This window comes from Aythya ferina (assembly GCF_964211825.1).
Source record: "Aythya ferina genome assembly, chromosome: 2".
Lineage (NCBI taxonomy): Eukaryota > Metazoa > Chordata > Aves > Anseriformes > Anatidae > Aythya > Aythya ferina.
In genome coordinates this window covers 65865431-65890199 of record NC_140297.1, presented here as the reverse complement: position 1 = coordinate 65890199, position 24769 = coordinate 65865431, and the positions used below count along the sequence as shown (strand labels likewise).

Here is a 24769-nt window from a genome sequence, read left to right as displayed (position 1 = left end):
TCATTATTTTAACTAGAACTATTCTCAATTTTTCTCTTACAAAGTAAACCTTTCATGGACACTGTCTATTTTCAGGTAAGTGATAGATTTCTCTAATTCAGGATGAAATCTGAGAAGGACAAATGGCAACATATAGAGAAGAGGGCTTTCTACAGTGGCAATACCATAACAGTCCCAAAATACACCTGATATTATAGCTCAGATCAAGAACAAGAAATAGCCCAGTTCCCAAACTGTTACCAAGTTGTATCTCCATCTTCTCATTTTTCCTGGGTTCAGCATGATCATTTCTGAAATTGTAAAAAGCTTCACAGCAAAAGACTATTTCTCTCCTTCCAAATATAAGCTTGCTGTACTTATTTTCATTCAGTGCAATGTGTAATCTTACTTGCTCAGCCAGTTTATTTTCATTTTCTCTGGATAAAGGTTGTTTTGACCGCATACCAAAACAAGGTATACAATAAAACAAAGCTTCGAAATGTGAGTCAGGCTTGAAGTCAGGAAAATAATACAATGCCACTGAAATTCTTTCCATCTTATCTACATAATTCTGACCTAATTTTTCCAGAAATGGCAACTCTAATCTGTACCATGTTATCTTGAACTACCCCAAAATAATTCACACAGGAAGTCCTAATGTTGCCTATAGAAGTTACCAAATACCAACTTCTTTGTTCATTTCCTTACATTAGGATAAATTTAGCCACTACAACACATTTCCATATTTACAAACAGTATTCAGACAGTGGTTTGTGCAGCTCAGTCCATCTGATGTTTACTTGCTTCACACTTAACTGTTTGCCTCTGTGTATAAAAACTATATCAATTTCAACTTCATCTGCATTGTGGTGTTATTATTAGGTTCCTTGGGTAGAAATCCAGCTTTCATTCTCGACTGATAACTTTATTTAATTTACTGTTCTTCCTTTGTGACCTAGGAAACAAAAGGACAGAGTTTTTGATTAATTAGATGAGAATGCTTGGAAGCTGTGATGGTGAGTGTAAGTATGTGAAAAGACAGAATGCCTCAGATAAAGTACAAAGATACTGGCTGGATCATTTTTCCTGAAGTCAACATCATGCAAACGAGGTTTTGGAAGCCTATCTAGAATTGGTATTCATGTTTTACTCTAGTTTACATCTCTGATCAAATCTGAACTAGGTGAAAAATGATAGGGGAGCCTATTTTTCTATTTCTCAATATTGTTAAACTGTCAGCTGTTATGTCTTCATAGCATGCCTGGGACAATCTCCTATACTCTGATCAGGTCAAGAAGACCTGATTCTATCTGAAGTCCTCTGGGTCAGTCGGTCAGGCAACAATACTCTCAGTTTGGAGGCATCATTTATTCCAGTGAAAATGAGAGCAGAATTTGACCCAGAAGGGCTTTCTTCTTTCTGATATCACCATGATGGGGCCAAATGGACACTGATTTGCTGATGCTAGCACAGCGCTCCAATGGTTCTTGTAGCTGTTGTTCTGCCCTATTTTTTATTTTTTCCACAAGCATTTGCTAGCAACAAATTTGATAAATATCACTTTGGGGCAGTATGTAATTGGCTCAAGAAAGCCGCATATGTGAATGGAAGAGCCCCATGGAGGTTGCGGTTTTGTCAACTTCTCCAGCTATTTTGGGGGCTGCAGAACTGATCTGAGTTCACCAACTGTAATTCAAGCTCACACTGTTGTTGTTTTTCCCCCCATGGAAATAAAAATAACACTAGTAATCAAAAACAAACAAACAAACAAAACAAACAAACAAACAAACAAAACACCAACAAACACAACCAATGTACAACTAACTTCTTTCTAGCTGAAGAAAAAATGTAATGTTATATGCCCGCCATTAGAAACAAATCCAGGCTCTACTCTGGCAAGAAGAAAGCAGCCCTGCATTTTGGCCATGTACACTGGATTTACATTTTCTGCTGCTTTCTCCATCTGTTTTCAAAGATATGATTCAATCAAGTATAAGGTAAAGTGTCCATCGTGAAAAATAACGCAATGACTGCAGGACATGCCTGTGAAAGGCAGCCACATGCATTAAACATTCTGATAACCAGAGCTTCTCCTCTGGTCATCTTTCTCATATTCATTTCAATTCTGTTGGTTGTTTAAAGATGTTTTTTCTTCTGTTTCTTATTCTCATCTTCTCTTGTTTCTAACAGAGACATAAAACAGTGTTACGAAATATACAGCAAACTAAACTGGACAGAAAAATTGGGCAAATGGTTCCTGTTGTATTCTTAGCAGAAATGCACAGGCCTTCACATTATGTATTTGCATGCAGAAGGGGGTTTTAAGTAGCTGAGACCTATGACAAATGATTTAACCCACAACCAGACTCAGACCTGCAAAGAGTTAAATTTTGTGACCATCAGCTTCAGCAACCCTAGTCATGTACAGAAGTGCTCATGTACAGAGGTGCTGGGTGCTTTGCAGGACCAAACTCCCTCCTTGGGACTTCTCCTTTACTTTCTCATGTCCTGAACTTGCTCACCCACTTTGGTAAACCTCTCTTGAAGCAACTACAAAACAGGAACCATGATATCATGCACAGGAGAGGCACCTTGAGGGTGCCCTCTGAGTTCTTCCCTGATGTTTGATGAGACTGTATGTCTCATCTCAACACAAGAGAGACATCTCTTTCCTTTTACATGGGTTGCCTAGCACATCTGTCAGGCTGCTGACTTCATTATGTGGTAAGGCAAGCAGGGATCAAAGAGTCCATGCTGCTGAAAAGAGTGATTATCTGGAGGAAGGCTGGAGGGAGGGATGCGGGCTGCATGGGGCAAACTGCACAATGAACAATACCAGTGCATGCAAACTTTTCCGTGGATGGGACAGCAGGTAGCTGCAAATCACATCAGCAGCCTTGCTTGGTACCCTGGAAATGTAAACCACCCCTTCCAGGTAGCCATGAATTCACCCTGTGTAATGCCATTTGCGCTGCTTTGCTATGGCGGCTTCACATTAGATATGCATGGTCTCAAAATGGTCCCACTGCCTTTGTCAGTATCTTATGGCAGATATTTCTGAGAAAGCATCTCAGCTGGGATGGTTTTTCTCTGGCTGCAGTTTCCCTACAGATGAACTGAGCTTGGAGGAACTCCACTGACTTCACCAGCCCAGTGGTTTTCTGGGTTAAAAGTCATGAAGATACAGCATATGACCATAAAATACAGATACTTCTACAGAGGCTCCTTTGTCCATGTTTCTTCCATGTTTTCACAAGAAGAACCTTTTCATCCTTTTTCCAAAAAAAAAATTATACTTCTGTGTCTTTCTAAAATCTTATGGCATTTGTTGAGGATTTGGCCTGCTGTTTTTCCTCCCAAGTGTCTGCTAACCATTATGTCATTCTCGGTACACATCCAGCAGGACACTTTGCAGCTATGTTCTTTCCAGCAGTTTCCAAACAATGTGCGCTAAAGCTAGTAATGTAATTGTACTTGACCCCAAGTCTGCTTCATAATAAGCATATCTTTTACCTGGCTGAAAAATGAGGTGCCTGCAAATGCTCTCCTTTGCCCTGAATTGGCAATGGATTATGGATTGCAGGTTCCAGTGTTGAGGCAAGTCACAAAGTTGGCTGGATATCACCATACAGTAAAAATTTATTCTTTGAACTAACCACTTTCTGCCGAGTAATTATTTTGCTCTACAAATATTTCTAAAAATGTCTATACAAGCACAGGGGTCAACTTTCTAAGCAAACTACAACCCTTCCTTCTCCACCCCTTTATTTTTCTTCTCTCAAGCATTTCTGTGTTATTCCTGTGACCAAACACAGCTTTTGTGAGCTTTTTGTAAACTGCTACTGGATGAAGCTCTGATCATGGTTGTTTGTTCAGCCTGTGATCCATGAATATCTGAAGAGCCATGAAATGTGATTAAGAAATGCAAATTCATACATGCTTTATGGCAACCTGCATATGTGAAATTCCTGGAACAGTTTGTACTTCCACTGGGAATTTTTTAGTGGTCCATATTAAATAAAAAGTAAACCTCTGTGTCATACATGGAAAGTAGGTTTGAAAAAAGGTTGCAAAACCAAGCTGTGAGCATAGGCAAGCATAGAATTGAATCCAGACACATAGCAAATAAGAAAGATATAATTCTGATTAAAAAAAAAATAATAATAAAATAAAAAAAAATGATTGTATAACTGTATTATCAGGTATTGCAAAGTGTGTTTGTGACAGGATGGGTAAATATATCAGGAAAAACTTGAAGTGCTTACTGGTAATATGTATGTACCTGTAATCATAGATGTGAGCACATAGTGAAAGTCTTTCTGATGTTGTACAACACAGTTTGGATCTGCTTCCTGTTGTCAGAAAACTCCAGGCTCAGGGGCTCTCTGCCTTGACCTTTGTCTTTTCTTGTCCCATTTTAATCTAGCACATTCTGATCAGTACAACCAAATTCTCTGGGTGCCCTCACAAAGGATGCTTTAGCTGTTGCTCACAGCAACCTGCCCAGGCACTGCTGAGCAGAGCGATTACTTTTACATAGACTTCTGGTCTGTTCAAATAAACTCTTTTTTTTCTTTTTTTTTTTTTTTTTATTATTATTTTTTTTTTCATTACGAGGTCTACAAGGAGAGAATATGTTTGCCCTCAGTTTCCCTCTCTGGACAGCACAGTTGCAGAGCTCTGAATGGTCTATAGGCTAATTAAAAACAGCCCACAGGTTTGTGTTTTTCTATGTGTTTTGTTTTGTTTTGCTTTTGTCTTTTTGCTGCATTTCAGTTTGTTTAGTTGCTCTGTGGGGATTTGATAGGGGCTCTGTTAAGGAGATAGAAAAGCTATGGCCTGGGTGACTTTAGCATGCTAAGAAATGCCTCATTTTCACCTGAAAACCTCACAAAATTAGATCAGGTATCAGAAAGACTGGCAAAACATCTGAGGACATGAAATATGCTGCAAATGACTGACCTGTACATCCTATCTGGGTTTAGCTACAGTAGCTTTGGAGGGGAGCTGATGCAGAACTGCCTTTCTCTCTCCACCTGACAAGCTCAAACAGATGATAAATTACCAGAACTAATTATTGCCCCCACCAGGTCTTTGATCCCAATTTATAAATGATGAGCTCCTTTTACATACCACAGCTGATGGAGCTGTTGAGAAAGTTATAAAATCAATAATCCTTGCAGTCTGGCAATCCTTTAGTTTTCTACCATTTATTCAGGAGACAGCTCAAAGTGTCTGCAAGCGCCCATTTCTATTTCTTCCTGGTGCCCTGTACAGAAGAAGTCAGGCATTTCCACAGGAGGGAGGCTCGGTACAAGGAGAGAGGTAGCATCTGAAAAACTGGTAAGTCCAGGTGGATAGGGCAATCTCTAGATCATACCACTTGTGATAGTCTCTCCAGAAAGAGGATGTTCTTACAACAGAAAGGCAAGGTGGGTTTCATGGTTTCACAAATATGAAGGAATAAGCCAATATTTAGCGATATGGAATCCCTGTAAGCAAGAGTTTTCTCTCTCTCTCTCTCTTTCTCTCTCTCTCTCTCTTTCTCTCTCTCTCTCTCTTTCTCTCTCTCTCTCTCTTTCTCTCTCTCCCTCTCTTTCTCTCTCTCTCTCTCTTTCTCTCTCTCTCTCTCTTTCTCTCTCTCTCTTTTTTTTTTTTTAATTTATTTGCAGAAAAATTACACCTTATTATAGAAAGATACTGAAGTTCAGAGGAGAGCTGTGCACTCAGCTCTGACAAAGCTCAATAATCAGAGCTTACTGGACTTCTAGCAAGGGGCAGCACCTGCACAGAAATGGTTGTTCCCTTCAGCAGGCATTTCCTGAACAAGACCTGAAGGCCCTAGAGGGTGATGGCCGTCTCCTGTGGTGGCAGTGCAGAGAGAGGCTGACTTCCAAAGACCCTGCTCATAAAGAGTATTAGCATCATGCTGCAGGGTCACCTGGGACCCCATTTTCCTTGGGCCATTAGAAGCAAAGAACAACTCAGAAGAATAATAGTAGTTGGATTTGAAGGAAAGCTCTTGACCTATGCTCGCTGATGTTTGCTCATTCTCCTTTTTGTGATGATAAAGCAAGAGCACTTCCAGCAGGGCCTCGCTGACTGCTGGGAACAAGGTTTGCAGGCCTGGACCCATCGTCATTACCACTGACAAATTTTTGAAAACACAGACTCATTGCCATGAGTCTATCTTGTAACTGGGAATTTTATTTGCACACAATCCTGTCTTTCAGTACAATCACTTTTCCCATGTCTGATTATTCCGATGAGAGAGCACTCATTAGAAATAGGGAACAAAACAACCCAAGTGGAGGCATGAACAATAGGAGGTGCTGACTGATGCTTCACTTTTCATTCTGCCCTGAAATTGTGTACACAAATGTGAGGTTTTTGTAATGTGGTTATGCCAAAGCCATCTGGGGCCTGGCCACCAAGGCTTGGCCTTGCAACAGACAAAGAGATGTTTTCTGATTTCCCTCTGATGTCCCACAGACAGAGGAACACTTGGGCTGAATCAGGGCACCCCTTATAGAAAGAAATAACTGAGATGAGCTGAATCCTTTGCCTTATGCATTTCCAACCACACTGATAGGAGCCAAGGGTCACTTTCCCCATACAAACCAAACTTTATGCAATGTGTTATGAATTAAGAAATTTCATTTGCCTAGAGCTGCCTATACAAAGTTTCTGCAAAGACAGGGGACTTATATAAAAGTGACATAAATGACATAAGCACATGTTTATACAGTGAGATCCAGCGCTCACCTCTGGCTTAATTCTTCAGTGACTTACAACTTTGGAAGTTCTCTAAATCGTCAGCCTGGGTATTGTGCAGATGATCCATCGGGAAATCTTTCTTCAGGCCATAAGATGACCTTAGGAGTGGGAAATAAACGTGAAAAAGTTATTTAATTAGTATTGATTAGAGCTAGATGTATTAGGAAGTCTTGCATTGGAGAGAGAAACTAAGCTTTTTGTAATGAAAAAGCACTTGGGGACTCCTCTTCACCACCAGCTTATGTAGTAAAGGGACAGAAAGTTTGTGTAAGTTGACAGCACCAGTGGGGAAGAGGCAGTTTCCTAAACAAAACTAAAAAAATAAAATATGGTTTCTGAAGCTAGGTCTGCAGGACAGCTTTAATTGCTGTTCCCTCTAGAAAATTAGATTTTAAAGATGCAACAAGACAGAGGCAGGAACAATGCTAGAGTGAAAGAGGACTTGCAACAAGTTATTTTCTGACCCTAAGGGTCCCAAGAAACTCTCAACAAGGAACTGCATTTGAAAATGGAATTAGAGCAACAGGAATGCACCAAATGAGTAGAGCAGGGTGAACAGTTGGAAGTCCTTTACCTGGTATTTAGTGGCAATTCAATACCAAGCAATTTATTGTCAAGCTGCTATTCACCCTGAAGAACAGATGTTTCTCAGCTGGTTAAAACAGCTGACACAATTTCAGGTGAGTTTGTATACACTTAATAACCAATAAAGGAGAGCTACAATCAGCCTAATTCAAAGAGAAATGGTTAAGTGCAAAGTGTCTGAGGGATCTTCTCCAAGGACATGGAATTGCTCTAAAAACACGTGTTTATGATAAGAGAGGTAGGTATAGGCCAGGAGGACAGGTTGATAAGGAAAGGCCAGAAAATAGGATAGCAGGGTAAATGTGGGGAAATTTTCTACTGGCAATATGGTGGGACGGCAGGAAAAAACTTTGTGCCTAGGTTGAGCCTATCTAATTTACATAGCTGGCAGATATACCTGAACTGAGAGGAATGATTTTCTGGAGGCATCTGGTATTTTCCACTGACCTGGTAAAGGAGCCTAGGAGAATATATCCCTTTATTGCCATGAAGTAGCATTTGAGGAATGCAATTGTATTAAGCAGGTGGAAATCTATTTGGGCCCATTGTATTCAGTATCTAATTTTCTTATGCAAATTCTGAATTTCCCATGGGGGGGTGAGGGGTGAGGGGAAAGCAGGGCAGCTATTTTTTTCAATTGTTTTCTCATAGAAAAATTATGATTTTCCAATATGTTCCAAGCAAGTGGTAAGAGTTACATGCACTGTATAACTACTATGCAATAAACTGAAGGTACAGTGAAGCAAATAGCATAAACAAAACTCTTGGCAAGAGAATCTCATCCTCTTAAGCTGTGTTTCTAGGACAGGCTTAATTACTGTGAATTACTTGTAGAACATTACATCCTGAAGAGGCAACAAAACAAAGAAAGAAAAAAGTGAGAAGAAGCCAGTCTAATGAGAATTTGATTCCAATGTAATTCTGAATAAGGCTAGGTCCTGCAGCCTGGCCCATAACCTTCACATAGCTGGGCTGACTCAAGGGGATGAAATGGCTGACTTTGATTACTGTAATGAGGCGGGGAAAAAAGAATCTTTCTCTTTTCTAGCTTTGTCAGATTTTTGCAGAGCCTGCCACATCCAGGAGATGTTATTTTCAACTGTATGTTTCTAGGACAGTCTTTAATTGGGAAATCTTCCACTCTGTAGAAAAGGGGAAGGGTAAAACAACAAAAGGAATCAGTTCAAAACTAAGATAATTGGGAAGTGGTACTTTCAGTGTGGTTAGAAAGGATGAAGAAACAGCTTTGAAGCTGTTGCTCTCAATCGCATTGGAGTACATGCCAGGATCTCAATGAAGATCAGTTCTCATAGTACTTGCTCCGAGTTTGAAGAAACCTTACAAATTCATACTACATATAGCAGAAATCAGAAAATCAGATCATTTAGGTAGCACCAGCATTCCTTGAGAGAACTAGTTTAAACTGAACTTTTCAATGTGAGTTTGGTTGTTGAGAAAGTTGAAGTCAGGATGGGTCAGCTGAAGTTTCCAGAGTGGTGTCAAACAAGAGGACCAAGCAGGTCCAGGACCATGATTCTCTGCCTGAAATATCTAGGTGATGTCACTGGGAAGTTATGCTAGTGTTGAGCCAGGTGACTACTCAGTGAAACCTGATGAAGTGACCATGTGCTGAAGATAGAGAACAAAGTTGTGAGATGGGGCCACCTTGGTTTGAATTGATTTCTCATTAGTGTTTGATAACAGAGGGTACTGATAACAGCTACAAAATAATATTGCAATGGCAAAGAAATGTTATCATCATGTCTCTAATATTCTCAGATATTAAAACCTGTGATGCATGTCTACTATTATTTTAGATAAGCTGAAATGTTGTGTTTCTCTTCACTGGTTGAGACAGTCAAGACAGATAACATACATTGATATTGACCTTTTGCTGCAGGTGAAAACAAGGGAAAGGACCATACTCTGTTTCTTGCGCTCTTATAAACAAGTGCACATAAACAGAAGTGATAACATTTGTTGACTTGTCTCCTAATCCAGAGACCTGTATACAACTGCAAAGACAGAGTTTGCTTAGCTTATCTCCTGTTTGTTTGCTGAACAGTTTACCTGGTAGAGATGGTACTCTCAAGTTCACAGGGACCCATGTTTGAGTTTTTCTGGATTGTGGTGACACAAAGAGCTCTGAGGCACCGCAAAATTTGGTGCACTTCTTTGGTGACTATTATTGAAAAGATTGGGGAAATGCCTGTAAACCTGAATGAAAAATAATTAATGGTGATACTTTCCTGAAGAGAGTTTTCTGGTTAGGCATCATCATTTACCAACTCCCAGGTTTGCAATGGCACCAGCAATCTTTTCTAAAAGAAACAGAGGGGTAAAATCATGGTCAGTCTTCATGTCTGACCTATCCAATTTCCAAAATGTTTGTGTAAAAGAGCAAAAGGGAAATGTATGCAAGTCCCATGCCCTCCTTGTCTACTAAGATACCAGAAGTGTCCAGGGTACCAGATATATGCTGGCTGTAAATTATGGGACTAAAGAACTACATTTCACAGAAAATATATAATTCTGGAAATTTTGCAGAAAATGGATTTCTAATGAGATTCTCAGTGATTCCTACTTCCAACCCCCTGTATTTATTTATACAATAAAAGAATAGCTGTAAGCCAAAGATGTACATTTTGGCTGGTCTTACACAAGCCCTGCATTTGTTGTACTATCGAAGTCACATTGACCTAAGTGGAACTTTGGCTTGTGCCAGAAAGTGTTAGAGATGACTTACAAATGTGCTCAAAGAATTCATTGACCCAAGGTGAAAAAAAAAAAAATCTTGGGGAGATCTAGATAGACTCAACCCCACTGTTTGTATCTTGTGGTGAAGTGCACTATTGCTAAGAATTTGTCACTTTTTTTCTAGCTTCTGATACCAACTCTTCAACATTTGTCTGAGTGACAACATTTTTTCAGTGCTGATAATTTTGTTTCCCAGTTCATTCATTTTAATTATCTTTCAAGAGCCTAATTTTGCTGATATATTCATAATAGTTTGTCATTCAGTTCCAGATATGAAGTAATGACAGGAACAGCTAGTCAAATTGAAAGGCAGACTTGAGTCTGCAACAGCGGACATTAAATGCTTGCTGTGACACCTTGGAAATAAACCAAAAAAAAAAAAAAGTTGTTAAATAGATCTATTTTAAAATCTATTCAGACCAATTTGTGTGGGAAATTTGGTTTTGAACTTTCATTCTATTCCTCCATGGTTTCACTGGCTTGCATCAAAGATGTATTTCCTTATGTAAATTTGCATTCAAATGCAGTGAAAACTGATGTGAAAAGCTGAGTGAACTGAAATGCTGCTGTGTTGCATCTCCAGCACAAGATGCTATTATGGGAAAGAGAACTGGTGAGAGAAAGAGTGCTATCATAAAAGAAAGATTTCAGTACCACAGTCCTTAATTCTGAACAAAGTAATGCTGACATAAGACTTAAAAATATTTTCCATTGTGAATCAGGTGTCCTGGCCAAGTCTGGAAAGATCTGAATTCTTTTTCTCTTTATATTTTAAAATGAAAAAATGTATTGTTATCGGGACTGAACATAAAAATAGATGTGTTTTATTTAATTTGTCAGCACCCAATTCTTTTATAACTATGCAATATTCTGTGTTTTTTTTTTTTTTTCTGACTTGTTAACTAAGTTTCCAGTGCAAATGAGTTACAACTCAAGAACTTAATATTCAAGGTTGCTAAAATTTTGCAATTTCATGGTATATGAATGCACCATCTGTTCTTCCTAGTATGTAGCTATTTCAAAATTATATTTCATATGTTTTTTTACCATTCTTTGATGAAGAGCCTAGGAAACAGTTTAGTAAACTCTGACGCGCTAGACAGAATAAACTCTGACACACTAGACAGAAGTAACTTCAAAAATATTTTGATTGTTTCTTTCAAAATAAAGGAGTATTCAGTCACATCTTGTTATTCATAAGGTGTGTTATTTAGCACATACTTACATATTACCAAACTATGGAACTTATTTCCAATAGTTTAACAGAACTGGTTCATGATTTTCAAATTTAAATTCTTTCAGAACTAAAAATGATGTCTCAAAGTTTAGTTGTCAAAGTTTTCTTTTTTTTTTTTTTTTTTTTGCGGAAGTGGATGAAACAGGCCTTTTTCATACAGGAACTTCCTCTCCGTCATTTCTTTTCTCTGCATTCTTCTACTTTCCTCCATTTTCAGTAATGAAATTATTAAATATGGGGAGAGGGAAGCAAAAGAGAAATAATTGTTTAACACAGAAAAGGGAGAACAGTTTTCATCCTGGCTTGCTGTTAAAAATAGATGAGCCTGTTACAATGATCCTCTTTCTGTTGTTGCAATTACTAATGTAGCAACAGAAAGCTTTTTGAGAATAGATAGGAAAAAGCCACTTAATTGTTACTGTGATTCAAGGGCTCTACTCCTATTTTAGGTGGTCTTGATAATTTTGCTTAAGTAGACTGTGAAGTTTGATTTGGAATAGCTATACAAAAGTAAGCTTTCCACCCAACAGAAAAAATCTCAGGTTTGTGAGAACTGAGAAATATTAGGGGTTCAGTCTTGCTTCCCACATTTCTCAGCTGGCTGCATCTCTCCTAACCTTTGGGAGGATATTGTCTCTGCTCTGCTGAAGTCTTTGTCCTGTGCTCTGCACATCTGATTTGGACTGATGCAGTGAACACATGAAAGCTGTATCCCACTCTGCAAATGCTCTTGCCCGCAGGCCCACAGGAATGCCCAGATCTGACAGGACCTGCAAGCAGTCTGCCACACCAACAGTGGGATCTGCTGAGGTGGCCTTTCAGGGACATCAGAGGACTGAGATCTGTGTGGAGAAATAAATCAAAAGAGCTCAGAGAACTGGAGAACTGAAGCAGGGATGCAATGTACCCATCTGCTGATTGAGTTGCATTACTACTGGGACCTGCAAATGAAACACTTAAGAAAATTGGGGCACGGAGCATTTATCACTCTTTCTCCAGCTTGTCTGGAATATGTCATTTCCTACTTAGCCTCCCATTTCACAGCTCTGACTTTTTTTTATCATGCTTTTTTCAAAAGGAAAAAGACTTAACCACCATCCAGCCCCAAGTGGCCCCCTCTAGCTGGTCTCTCTCTCTTCCAGCTGTCCATCTCTTGGTTTTAATGAACTGAAGCCATAACAAAGTCTGAACAACACAAGGGTAATTCAGTACTGAATTTCTTTCAGCAGTTCTAATTCTTTTGGCCTTTACAGAGGCATTGAACCAGAAACACACCTCAAATGGGCAGAGGGTAAAACAACACAAACAAGCTGGGGAAACAATCTGCAAGGTTAAGAAAAGATAACCTAAGCATGTTCTTGGGAAAGTAGAGTGTTTTCCTCCAGCTCAGTGCACTCATGGCCAGACAGGTCAGGACTGCTGGTACTGGGTTAGCTCACCTATAAAAACAAATATTCCCCTATCATTGACTGCTATGCTGTCAGCACACAATGCCTTTTCCTTTTTTGAAGTTCTTTCCACAACAAGTAAAAATCAGCCTGGCTAATTGACATGTGCATGTCTTTTGTCCTGATTTGTATTTTGTGTGCCAACATACCCATAAGAAAGCAGGACCTCCAAGAGGGTGTAAGAGCATGCAAGAGAGGGAGAAAGGAGATGAGCATGTGAAAATGTGTAACAGACAACTCAGTGTGTGTATGTGTGAGACAAAGAGGAAGAAGTTTTTTCTCATCATCATTGTTATGTTAGAAGATACCTTCTTTTTTTAAAGAACAGCCAGAATGACACATGATGAAGAAATGGGCAACAGAAATGGGTAACAGGGCATTTCTTTTGTATAACTGATCTTTTTTAGTCATACTGCTTGTGCATGAGTTAGTTTGGAAATGATGAAGAGAAATAACAGATAAGATGACAACTCAGAAGCTTCTGGAAGGCGATATACAGGGTGGTCAACTTCCCTACCTTCTGGAAGTTAGACATGGCAAGCCTGACAAGTGTGTGCATCTTATCTGGGGAAAAGATGCCACATACACAGAACAAGCTGAGACTGCTGCAAATCACTGCCCTGTGTGTGTGTGCGGCAGCTCTTGGCTCTCAGCAAAGCCAAACACAAAAGGAAAGCTAAAAACTGCTATCTCTTACAGATACCAGTCATAAAATGCAGTGACTTTTAGTTGATTGCTGGCCCAGCACTGTGTTGTTTAAACCAGGCCATCTTTTGGCAGTCCTGTGGCAAGCTGATGGTTTCTAGGGTAGGGTCTAGACTCAGATTTCTAAAGGTTAATATATGTCACAAATTTATGTATGTTACAAATTTAAGTTGATTTCACTGCTGTCCAAAAGAGCAAGTGATACAATGAACAGCTTTAACATAGACCCACAACACACGCAGCTTATGGCTATGGGGTGGTATCTGTGACTTTCCTGATCCACTAGGAAGTTGGGCTGAGAAACCACATTGGATGCTGAGCCTTGATTTGCTGCTGTTACTGCAGGGTATTATCTTTAAGCTGCTCACAGTTTTCTTGGAGAGAAAGTGTCTCATTGCCAAGAGAAGCCTCTGTAATCTGCAGGAAATAAAGTGTGAGATGTTCTTGCCTGGGATCATCAACCCAGTCTACTTAATCTGACGGAGAACTATTGGGTTAACAGTTTAATTCATTCTCAGTTCAGCCTGGATCTGACATAGCACCCTGTAAGGAAATTATTTCTAATACCACTGTTTTGTTTCCATTGCACTCCTTACTGCCAAAAGAGGACGCTTCTGGATGTACAGGCACAAATTATTGTACGTACATCAGCAGTTTTTTTGGAAAACACCACAACTCTTCACTGGCGATAAAAATCTATGAACTCTCCCACGGGCTTTTTAGGTGAGTCACAAAACCTAGGGAGCTTGAGAGCCAGTCTACATGCAAAACTGGAGGAATAAAATCTTTTTATAACAGTGCAAGTCTACAGCTGAAAAAGGACTCCAGGTTTAGATGCAAGAGGGCTTATTTACACTACATACAGCATGTCTAAAAGGCACACGTTGACCAAGAGAAAACAAGTAACACTGTACAATAGGATAGAAGCTCTTATTCCAAAATGAAATATAGGGTTTTGATGCACTTGATATTAGTATAAAAAGTCAAACAATGTGGATAATCACTGATGCAAAACAGCATCTACAGACATAAAAAGCAAACTAAACTGTCAGTTAAAATGTGTGGTTTTTTGTTTTGTTTTTTTTTTTTCTTGCAGTGAATGTTTGTTGTTTTTTTTTTGTTGTTGTTGTTGATAAAGGTGCATATGCTGGAACTGTGACCCCTGCAACTTTCCAGTTTTACATGTAGTGTGCTGACTTAGGCCTGCCCAAGCAGAATGAAAAATACAGTTTCTCATATCCAGCCCCAGTTTTCTGCATGGTTGGCTCAGGCAGATGACACCACAAAACTGGTAAGGGCCATAGCAGGGGGAAACTCAGACCCGTTTCTCTTTACTGTTTCTCCAGGGTGCATTTGATGTGTATGTCCGAAGCGAGTACAGACTGAAACACGAGGCCTGGTTGAAGGCCCAGCTCTTTCCTTGCCTCTTGCTGTCTGAAGCAAGGCTGATGAAATTACTCAGCTGTGCCAATCAGTTGAGCCAAGAGCCTGCTTACCATAAGGACAGCCAAACACAGGTATGAGATCTGTCTGGAAGACGACAACTAACAGCTTCCTCCAGTCAGAAGGCTCAAACCTGAAAGTCTTCTTGCTAGGGGAAGTGAGGAGGAGTACTTTTTGATTTTATTTCCACTCCTATACAACAGTGACCTGATTCTCCATAATAAAATAATTACACTTCGTTGAAATGCTGCCCTGCAGTGCAAGGCAACACTGTCAGGAACATATACAGAGCACATACCTAAACACAAGGTCATGCAGAAATACATTTTGTATTTATACATACTTGCATGTGTATATATATATGCATTTGTATGCAAAAACTGTATTGGACCTGACATCAGTTCACTGAAGGAAAAAGTTCTGTGTCTCAGAATGTTTCTTGCAGTTCTTCAGATTACACCTCGATCAGAACTCAGAGAATTTCCCAGCTGTAGCACAAACTTACTGGTGGCCAGAGGGCTTATAAAATATTTAAGGCAGAGTTGTTGAAGTACAGAAATACATCTAGGATCTGTATTATTTACTTTGTTTTTGAAAAGAAAATTAAGACTTGTTCATCAGAAATGTATTTTGCTCTTTCTGTTAGTCAGCCCAAAAGCAACAATAAGATTATTTAAAATTTTCCTTGTTTGGGCGTCATCTCTTTGCCCAAGGATTCAACCATGTCTCCCTGTCTTGTACATAGTAAGAGAGGGGATTCACATGGAAGCACTTAAATTAACTTCATATTTGTTTAGCATCTGCAACCAGACAATATCACAAGCCATATTAATTAGGAACACTGATATGAATATGGTCATTATCCCTCTTGAAGGCACTATCCTGGAACAAGAAATGAAGTAACAAAAAAAAAGGGGGGGGCTATTCTTAGTTATTCAGTTACTTTTGCTCTGTAGAAAACTGAGTATAATTTGAACATCAGCTAAGCACACACCTAACCCACACTGTAAGAAGTCATTTGTGCCCTGCAACACAGACACGGTAAGAATGTATATGCCTTCTGTTCGAGGCTGGGTGGGAAAATAAGGGCATGAGAAAAAAGACAGAGGAGAAACAGAGAGGAGCTGGAACAAGGTGCTGAATAGAAGAACAGAGTTTTGCATAGTTTACACCCTTCCAGGGCCTCCTGACTGCTTTCTTAACTTGCTACTTTTTTTTCCTGTGAATTGTTGCTATTTCAGCATGAAAGCTCAGCCTGGGCCCTATTAACGTCATTGAAAAATCTTGGCTCTGCTTTAACTTCAGATTCTTCATCAGAGGAATTCTGTTCATCTGCAGAAATGACAAAATGTCATCCCCAATCAAGGATACATGTTTCAACAAATGTTAGCAGGAGCATTATCCAATGTAAGAGAGCCTTGCACTCCTTTAATACTTTCTTGTCATTCACTCTGTTGTGCTGTTTCTAAGAAAGCTGTTAGCTTTCAACATTGAGCTCAAGTAGTTTGTTGCATGCAGCTGAAACAACTGCTGCATGTGGTCTTCTAAAAGAAAGCAGCAAATACATTGCTGGTTTTGCTGCTTTGCCAGAAATTGAGACTTTTCACTACCTAACAGTCAATTCCAATAAATAGCATGATAATTTCCTTTCTCTGAATATCTAAGACATCAGGAACCTCTTCAAAGTTTTCCAGTACTCTTTCATCCCCAGACTACCCTCAGTCTGATTCTGAATCATACCAGCTAGCAAACCCCTCTGTTAATCTGTTTCCAGGTAGTTTGACCCTTCCTCCAGCAATTCCCTTCTCCCCCATAGTACCTCAAGAGTTACAACAAAGAAATTTCTTCTATTTCCCTTGGAGATGCATCCCTTCCAGGAAGTTCCCCCAGAAATGCTTTCTTAGCTGGTAAAACAAAACAAAACAACAAACAAACAAACAAACAAAAACACAACCTAGTGGTATACAAAGAGAGAAGCAGAGGTGTTATTCTTCTGTTTCTGACTTTCAGTGCAAGATGTAGTTGTGGTCAAGTGACTCAGGCATAATTTTGTAAAATCTTCTTTTAGCTAACTTCTGCCTTACAGTAATAAATAAATAAATAAATAAATTTATTTGTAAAGCACACAACAGCCTTCCAGACAATTTAGTGATCTGGGAAATATTTGTGACTCATGTATGACCTCAGCAAAATGCCTTGGGGAAAGCTACCTAAAGCTATTATGCCAGTGCTTGTATAGGTAAAGAGCCATCTCTTCTCTCTGTGTGAGGTCTGAAATGTGTTGACTCAAAGGCTGTGATGCAACAGCCTTGGGGAGGAGCAGAAAGCATCCTGCCTGCCTGTGCCTTCCCGTTCTCAAAGGGATCACATTCCACTTGGAGATCTGAATCCAGAAAGGCACATAGATACCCTCAGAACAATGGGTGGGGGGTGGGGGAGAAGCATAGTAGGTAGAACAGCCTGAAGTTTTGTCTTAGCCTTTTGGCATACACCCATCATTATAACTCTTTTTGTTTGTTTGTTTGTTTTCCATCTGTGCTGGTTCCAAACTAACACAGATTAGATATACATGTATATATGGCTGATTATCTGTCATTGCAATTCACGGCTTATTCTGAATGAGACTTGGTATTTTATCTGCTGCAGTAAGGTCTGCTTAACAGAGTGCTGTAAAGCAATTTTTTTCCAGTTCACCTTTTTAGGAGAAACTTGGTATATATTGATAAAACATGATTGCATGAATTGGCATTTAGCTTAGACACTAACACAGCCAGAGGGCTTCCCTGTAAACCACTGCAGTTTTGTTGGCTCTATGCACAGATCATTCTCAAGGCAAGTAATGAAATATCAGTAATAACAAGAAGTTGGTAATTAATTCTGAGTTGTATTTTATCTGAAAAATTGCTGTAAAAGAAGAATATAAACTATCTCCTATAGTTAGTCCAATCAGTCAAGTGTGCAGCAAATGTTCACGTAAAGAGATTAAAACAGGCCAGCATACAGATATCTGCCTTGCAGAATACTTCTACCCTCAATTCAGTTTATGGCTAAAGAGCAGGATGTATCCTCCAAGGATTTGGCTGTAGTGAACTACTTTATACTTTTGGCTGTCACAAATTCTGGCATGGCAAGGAGTGCTAGAACTTGGTTATGCTTCTGTGGAGAAAACAAACAAACAAACAAAACAAACACAACACTTTCTGTCTGTCATAAAACTTCTGTTGGGTAAATTGTTGTAATATCTGGTAATGTGTCAGGTACAAGCTCACCAAGAAGCCTCATTATGGTAACTTAAACATAATTGACCATTTTCCTGTGTTCTACCCACACATCTCCAGTTTAATTGCCAATGGTTTTTTTTGCAATCCACTGAGTGTATGGTGGGTGCTACAAGTCAATTCATTAGTGTGTACACACGCAGCTGTGTGCACTACAGTGACTCACAGGTGGAAGAACAATCAAACCCAATCATATGGCAAATGCAGTGTAAACCGGAGATGAACAACAGCTGTTCATTTGTACAAAGCCTTTACCTACATTAACCCCCCTATGCCAAGCTGCTGTGTCACTGTGCTTGGAGCCTGGTTGCAATGGATGACTCTTGTTTCCTGGGAATGGGAGGCAACAGGGATGAGTTTACACCTGGGAGATTTTGGAAAAGAGATTGAAGGCGAGCTTGCTGAGCTGAGTGCTCTGCTCTGAAAAAGTATTGTTTCTTGTCCTTAGATAATGCTGTCCCCAAATGCTCTGGTAGATAACTTATCAAGTATGATAGATACACCCAGCTAATCATAGCTAGTACAAAGTTTTGTACCAATCACAGTTGGTACAAAGTACAAATATGATATGCTGCTGAGCCTTCTCCATTAATTATTATTCACTAATAACTTGGGAGATGTAGGGTAGGGAGTTGAATGAGAGCCTAGTAGAGTGGAAAATACCCACTGATGAGCCCTGTCCTGACAGACTTCAGTCTGAACATCTAAATGTGCATCTTTTTGTTTGTGCAAAGCTCTTCTCCCCATTGAGAGGGAAGGAGTGCCAACCTTCCTTAGATGCCATTTCTAGGGCCCGTGAAGATGAGACACACACTCAGTAGACCTTTCACTGGTATTATCAGGATATTTCACAGGGGAGCTCATGAAAGAGTTTTGTTTTGGAACACTGCGAGCAATGCTCTGAGACTGTGTGCTCTCAGGCTAAGTTGTTCCTTGCTGCAGACAAGGAGTGGTGCTGACAAGGTTGTTTTCCGGGCTGCTGAAATGCAGAGTTCTGCAAGTTTGCATAAGAAGAGAAGACCAGCCAGGTCCCTGTCATCACAAACAAGCCAAGCAGTAAATGTTTAATCTCAACAGGGCCCTAGAGCATCACCTCCACATGCCACTGACAGTTAGAGGCTTCAAAATACTTTCCTAATGTCCTCTGACAAATTAAGACCTATGGTAAAGACTGTGAGCCAGAACAAATAATGTAGCATGTAAAGGGAGAAGAAGAGACCCACAGGATGCCCATGTCCAGGAACAATGATGCAGTAGGAAAATTGTTACTTGAAAGTAACAACAGCCCAAGAAAGCAGCTTGTATCTCACACATGAGAGAAGGCAATCTTCCTTTCCCCAGAGGATCAAGTCAAGAGGATCTTGGCCCTGGATCAAGTGTTTGACTTAACCCAGACTTCATGAACAAGACACACTACCAGATTTAATGCTTCTTGCATCTACAATACATGCTGCCATATCAGTTTTACATTGAGGACCTCAACACATCTTTTCCCACTACTTATTTTCAGCATTTCTCTAGTACTCTGCTGAAAGCACTTTTGATTTGAGTACTGGAGATACAGCAAACCTGGCAGGGCTCAGACTGCTTGGACAATAGGTGAGCAAACAAATCAGCCCTCACAAAGCCACTCCTGTTGGCATTTGCATAATCCTAGGGAGCTAATCGAGAGCTAACCTGACCAGTGTGCTGGATCTCTGTCTTCACAGCAGTGTTATAGATTTTTGCAGGGCAGTATTTAGTGTCCAACATGGTTTAGCTATATGGCAGCTATACATTCCCAGTCTGTCCCCTTCCCTTTGAGCAGGAAAGCTGCCCATGGATTTAGCATTTGGTGGTCACGGCTAACCTTTTCTGCAGTGGATGATCAATACACAGTGCCTAGGCGGCTGTGAAGTGGAAAACTCAAAAGTGCTCCATGAAGGTGTCCCCACCTCACTAGTAGCCCTAGATGATCTACCCTTTTGTTTCCCTTTCAGAAGGGTGATTCTGGAAATGAAGCTTTGCCGTGTTCTTATCCCAGGAGGACCTTGCAGCAAGATGCTGACATCCACAATGGCCTCCTCTCCGCAGTCTTTCCACGTTTTGAGCTTTATCTTCATTGCAATCGTGTTCCCTATTTTATTTTCCTTTTCCTGACTTCAGGGGTACCTACCACCACACTCTGTGTCTTTACACACAGGAGAAACTAGCTCTGAGAGGAATGAGATCTGTAACTATGCCTCTTCTATTTTCAATAGCTTTTTTTTTTTTTTTTAACAAGATCAACAAGGACAAAAAAAAAGTCAGCTGACATCTGGAGAAGTTTGACTGCAGAGTTAGATCTTCATCTCCTACTGAGGTTGCTTCACTGAGTCCAATGTTTCCACGAGGCTGAAGTCAGGTCAGCTCTACTAGCTCACACCCTCTGTATATCAGATTTACACCATAATAGTTTACAAGCGGGCAGGTGATGATCTCCATTGCAACTGCAAGTAAATCTAGAGTTTATTAGCATTCTAAATAATTTTATAGGCAATTTCACCTTGTTGCCTTTTAAGACAGGTTTTCTTTGCTGTCCATGTATATATCTATTTGAGAACACGTTTATTTCTTAAATGCAGAATCAAAGGCTAGATTTTAAGTGAGCCTTAATGTGGCTGCAAACTGTCCTGACTAAAGTTCTCTCTTCAGACAGTGTTCAAATGAACAAGAAAATTAAATCCCTTCAGTCTGGCATCTTCTGTAGTCAATTGCCTCTTGGAAAATCGTACTCTTTCTAATCACAAAATTGTGCATGTCAGGAAAGAGCCCAGTGGAAGACACCTCATTTTACTTTGTACAGATGTGCTTATGTCTGAATGTTTTGATGACAGAGACAGAATATACAGGTAAAATGTACTACTATGTCATCTATATGCTGCTGCTTATGCCAGTGAAGGATTGTGGATTCAGTATACTTATATAAATATTAAAGAAAGAGTTCAGAGGCTGTTCTAACTTACCATGAAGTCATGCACAGTTACAGCTGCTTCAGAACATGGGGCTCACTGTATTGAATCACAACTACTCTTGCTCTGTCCTGAACTGAGAGGAGGACAGAATAATCCACGCTCAGGGGGAGTGAAAGCAAAGCGGAGCATGCCTAATTCAAACTCCTTCTGAGGTCTCTCTGCCTGCTCTTTGGAAAATATCTGTCTGTGACTACTCCACTACAGACTGTTTGAAGGTAAATAGCCAGTAATGCGCAGCTCACTATGTTGACATCGCTCCAGAAGTCTCAAAAAGCAAGGCAGTTTTAACCACATGATATTTCTGTTGAGTAAATACCTTTACTGACATTGAACACAGAGAAAAACCAAGGCACAGTGAAAACAGTTACACAATATGTATTTTAAAGGAAGACTATTTGCCATGATGATGACTGAAACCTTAATTTGCCTGTGATTGACCCAGGCCCATGTAAAATTCTCATAATGATATATTTTTCAAATTATTCTGGAACCTAAAGGTCAGAACGAAAAGCTGACCATTCAAAAGGCCTGAATGAGAGCTGGAAATCTTTTAAAGACAGTTTTTGTCTTCAAAGTTTCTTCACTTTGAAGTGAAAAGAACCTCCTGATCAAGAAATCTTTCTCCAGCCATTTCTAAAAATCTGGCTCCTATTACTTTATAGAAGGGATACCCACCTTAGCTGTAAAAGAAAGGTGGCATCCTCAGACCACTGGATCCTCCAGGATATCTCTTCAAGGTGCGTGGACTGAGAATAAGTAATGCTTCACTCCATATACATATGGACCCAAGGCTCCATTAAATCACAAGAATGACCTTTTTTTATCTTGGCTGCCTGCTTTTTCACATTTTACAGTTACCTTTATTAAAAAACAAATAGTCACAAAACCTGACACATGATCAATTGTAAATAACTGAGAATTATTCTGCATAATTACTTCAGAAATATTACTCAATAAAAAAAGGGCCCCAGAGAGTCTACAAAACTGATAATATGCTTTCACAGATTCTCTGTAACATATTTAGTATTACACATTCTCTCAAATGCCTTTTTAGTATACTTTATCCTGACCTGTCAGTTTTGATAATTTACTGGTTCATCCCAAGATCTTTCTTCCACATTTAAATACATATGTGAATTTCCTGGATAAAGACAAATCACTATTAGATCATCATCTATCTCTACATCATGAAAGTAAGTTCCGTGACAATGCTAAGCCAGCATTACATGTCCACAAGCCATTAATCCGAAAAGCTTCAAAAAGGTCGTTTTTTAAAGATAATAGTGTAAAACTCACATACTAAAACATTCAGATAGAAAGTTTAGGAAGTGTCTTTTGCAACTTAATTTAAATCCACTGTAGACTAAAATGTCTGGATAAAGCTCACAAAAGATTAAAGACACTAGAGGACCTGACTTTCTAACCCATCACATTTTCTATCCCAGTGCAAATCCACACAAATCTTTACCTCTTTGAAGTTGCTAGCAAATCTCTTGGTCTTTTCAATGGGACTTGCAACTTCACTTCTGGTAATTACATCAGCCTGCCACTGTGGAACCTCACTCCTGGGAAATGTTAATAATATAAATCTGGCCACTCTCAGATCCTCTTTGTACTAAAGCTATTTAATTTAAATAGGTTTTCTCTGCTTTGTTGAACACACAAAGATGTTACTGGCTTCACAGATGCACAAATTGTCTCAGAAAGGGACAGGATGATCTTTTTAACAACAGTTTGAACCCTGATGATATGTTTCAAAGAGCTGATCATGGCTAGGCAGCGAAGTCTCATCAGCTTTCAGAGATGGTTGATTCAATGGATCTTCCTTCTCCAAGGCAAGGCTATCTTCCACCTGTACTCTCTCTCTGAACATGCCTGTCATAAGCCTCTTCTGAAAATTGTTCTTACCTCTTACCTACTCCATAGCTCTCCTCTCTCTTCCTCATGACTTGTGCTGGTGCATGGCAGCTCATTGAACCTGTCAGCCTGTGCCTTTCCTCTGCCTTTCACAGACTGCCTCCTCCTGCCACGGTCATGGGGATGCTTCACCTCTTGCTGTTGACTCTGATGGCTCAGAAATAAATGAAATAAAAATATGGCTGGATAAGACAGTAGGTCACCTTTTATCAGAAGACTTGGCACGCTGATAAATCTTTCCTCTGTGAACCTCCTTAAGTTAATATGCTGCAGTGGCAGGTTGTACTGGCTTAGGACATAATGTCTGTCCAGGGTTACTTTCCATCACTTACTGCTCTGTGTCCACATCTTGAAAGACATCTCATGGCAGCTTGAAGAGCAAAGAAAAGGAAGTAGAAGATGCAAACCGAGCTGCAAGGAAGTAAGGGACACACGCTGTTGAGTCTGCTTTTTTTGCTGGTAAGCTTCCAGACAAAACACTCCATTAATGTGCAAAGCATTGTGTTTTATTTATTTTTTGTTTGTTTGTTTATTTCTCTGTTATACTTTTCCATAGATTCAGATATAGACAAAAATGCAGAAAAAAAAAATCAACTTGAAAAAAAATTGTTGACTAAAGATCTGGGTTTTATTGTGGATCACAAGAAAGACCAATTGCAAATACTGAACTCCACAGTATCTGTATCACCAAATGCTTGTCTGAAGTACAGTTCACTCTAATCCCATTGCTGAAAATTGCCCAAAGGCTCTCTTTTTCAGTAGCAATGTATTTTCCTAATCAAAACTGCAGGATATTATGGCCTGGCAGGTTGCTAAAGCAAAAAGCTTCTTGTGCACTGCAGGCTGCTGTTCCTCTTGCTGTTGTCATTTCTTTTCTCTACAGGGGGAACTGTTGACAGAATAGGTGATAAGTAAAAACCTAGATGATGATCTGGGTGTTGACAGATAAGATCAATACATTTGTTGTCTCAGCCCAGGCACTGTTTATCCATTACAATGGTGGGCTAATTTCACTGGCACTCTATGTTAATGCCCTGCCATAAATGAAGACTTAGGAGTTATTACATCTCCACCTGAAAGCCAGTAGTACTCCTCACTTCTCTTCTTTCTCCCACCAGCCCTCCCTCTCCCCACCAGGTGAATGTCAGCTGAAATACCAGAGGCAGAGATTGCATGCTCAAATGTTTGTTTTGACCTAGGTGGATTTGCTCAGAGTATTAATATGGTACAAGTTGAATTAGATCCTCTGTTTGTGAGATTTAATGCATATCACTCCCTAGGCATCAGAAAAAGCATACAGTGATAAACCAGTATAATTTGAGTCTGGAATTACTCTCAATTACATATTAGATCTGTGTTATTCCAACTCCTTTGATGACATTACAGCGGATGTAGACTTGTGCTGTTGAAGGTAAAATCTGGCCTGTTTTCTTCTCTCTAATCACAAATGCAATCTTTTGGGAGCAGCAAATCATTTGCATGTCTGCATGACAAAGAATTATTGCATAAAAGAGAGAATTAAAAACATCACTTCATAGATCTTGTTTGAGTCACTTATTTAGTTTTGTACCCAGGTGATAAATGAGGGCTTTGCAAAGAGGGAACTAGTGTTTTCTTACTTGAGACAAGAAAGGATTTGCTGAATTCTGT

The 24769-nt window shown here is 39.7% G+C and overlaps 2 long non-coding RNA genes across 2 annotated transcripts; one reads left to right on the top strand and one right to left on the bottom strand.

Annotated features, from left to right (window-relative positions):
- Positions 1–637: 637 nt before the first annotated feature.
- On the bottom strand, positions 638–23286 carry LOC311432492. Its single transcript, XR_014690082.1, has 3 exons — positions 23111–23286; positions 6745–6854; positions 638–934 (listed from the first exon to the last, which is right to left on the bottom strand). It is a non-coding gene; the product is annotated as an uncharacterized lncRNA (long non-coding RNA).
- On the top strand, positions 5177–12339 carry LOC311432493. Its single transcript, XR_014690083.1, has 2 exons — positions 5177–5322; positions 12076–12339. It is a non-coding gene; the product is annotated as an uncharacterized lncRNA (long non-coding RNA).
- Positions 23287–24769: the final 1483 nt, after the last annotated feature.